Below are 2,605 nucleotides of genomic sequence, written 5' to 3' on the forward strand. Positions count from 1 at the left end.
GCTTGAACCTCTGGAAGTTCTCTGTCAATGTATGATTGTAGCCATTTCTGTATTACCTTGAGCAAAACTTTACTCGCTTGAGATATCAAAGAGATTGTCCGATGATTTCCGCATTCTCTTGGGTCACCTCTCTTTAGAATGGGCATAAATATTGATGTCTTCCAATCAGTCAGCTATATAGTTTTCTTCAAAATTTCTTGGCAGAGATGAGTGAGTGCCTCTTGTGCTGCCTCACTTCTCACTTTCTTGAAAGATTTCAATTTTTATTAAAAAATATTCAAAAAAAAATATTTCAATATTTAGCTTAGACTTGGGCATATAGCAGTTTATGTAGAAAGAAGTGTCTTGAAATTAATTCCTATCATTACATAAACAAAGTGACTTGCAATACTACTCACAAGCATATGTGCCGGGAGCCAGCCCCAGCAAACTTATTCCAGGGTTTCCCGAAGAGGGATGCGGACGTCGGCAAAAGATGGGTCTTAATTAAAAATCTTCTTCTTACATACTTTATTATTCTTATTTCTATGCTACTCTACTACTCTACTCTCTCACAACCCTCTTATATACCGTTACAAAGCAAAAAACATTGTTTTCACAGTAATCAATGACATCAAAATACAATCTATTTTGGGACACATTATTCATGGTTTAAAACCCTTAGATTTACAATAGGGATGGGAAGTTATAGCAAAGAGACATTATCTCAAGGCATAGGAGACTTCAGGCACCTTGAAACCTTTTAGTTAAACATTTGTTCCTACATAAATCTATTCTTTTCTCTGAGAAGCAAGTTAACCTTTACATATGTTTCTTGACCTTTGTTAGTCAAATCTTAAGTAGTCAAGCCTAATTGTAGGGTGTAATTTACACTTCCTTAACTTCCTCCTACAGAAACATTACTTCTCAGGGAAGCTGAGGCTATGAAAACAATTCCTTTATTTTGCTGATCAGACATCTTATTCATGTAACTGTAGATTTTCACAGCCCTTATCTATAGCCTAGTTGCTTTTAGGGATTCTTTATTGTCTTAAACTAAGGCTACAAGGAAGAATGTTTATAATCACTAAGCCTAAGCTGGTAGTAATTCAACTGACAAATCCTGTCTCCTAATAGTCTTAAGAACATTGTTAATATAAGTATTAAAACTACCTATGATTACAAGTAGAATAAAATGTAGCTAATATATGGCTTATAACTTTTAATTAAAATATACTAAAGTGTAGGAGAGTCAAAAGTAAAGGGATATTAATAAAATCATGAATAAATCAGAGAATGATTCAAAAGGAAAAAAATAACTAGGGGCCTGCACATAGAATATTTCTTCTCTTGTAGCTTTGCTATCCAAGGAAAATAATTCATTGCTGCTTTGCAAAAACAATGAATTCTTCTATATGCAGGGTTCTCATTGTCTCATTTATTTATTTTAGTTCCTTGATTAATATGTCTCAATTTATTAATTTTAATTCCTTAATTAATTATGGCTCTTGCTACATATGCCATTACCTGAAGCAGTTTATTGAGAATACAGATTCCTGAGTCCTACTCAAGACAATAGAATTCCTGAGTCCTACTCAGGACAATAGAATGGTGACAATAGAATAAGCCCTGGACTGCGAACCACAAGGTGGACAGCTGGAGACGACTAGCCACTCCACAGGAGAAAGATGAGACTTTCTGCTGCTGCAAGATTTACGGCCTCAGAAACCCTATACAGGATCTGTACTTAGTTGTAACTTGTCTGACAGTTTGTCACATTGTTGTGGCTTGAGTGTTGCTGTGATGCTGGAAGCTATGCCACCTGTATTTTAAGTGCCAGCAGGACCATCCATGTTGGCCAAGTTTCAATTGAACTTCTAGACTAAGACAGACTCAGAAGGAGAGGGGAACTACATACAAATTTTTAGCCACTGAAAACATTATGAATAACAGTAAGGCACTTTCAAATATCACCAGAAAGTTGAATATTGAAATATGATTAAATAGCATTGGAATATTTTCAGATATAGTGCTGGAAGATGAGCTGCTTATGTTATAAGGCACTCAAAATACTACTGAGGAAGAGCTGCCTCTTCAAAGTAGAGTTGACCATGATGATGAAAATGGAGTAAAGCAGAACTCAAAATGAGAAACAGCTGTAAACATCCATAACATAATAGACGATCATACACATGGACTTCATCAGATGGAATACACAGAAATCAAATTGACTACGTCTGTAGAAAGAGACAATGGAAAAGCTCCCTATCATCAGCCAAAGGGTAGATTATGGAATAGACCACAAAATGTTCATATGCAAGTTCAGGCTGAAGCTGAAGACAATTAAGATAAGTACATGAGCACCAAATTATGACTGAATATATCCCACCTGAATTTAGAGATCATTTCAAAGATAGATTTGTGCATTAGATACTAAAGACAGAAAATGAGAAAAGTTGTGATATGACATCAAGAACAGTATGCAAGAAGAAAACAAAAGGTTATTAAGAAGATAAGGAAGAAAGAAAGACTAAAATGAATGTCAGAGACTCTGAAACTTGCTGTCCAGGAAGAAATGAGGTAAAAGCTGAACAGAAAATTTCAAAGGACATATTGAGATGACAAA

Source organism: Chrysochloris asiatica, unplaced genomic scaffold, assembly GCF_000296735.1.
Source record: "Chrysochloris asiatica unplaced genomic scaffold, ChrAsi1.0 scaffold00169, whole genome shotgun sequence".
NCBI classification, from domain to species: domain Eukaryota; kingdom Metazoa; phylum Chordata; class Mammalia; order Afrosoricida; family Chrysochloridae; genus Chrysochloris; species Chrysochloris asiatica.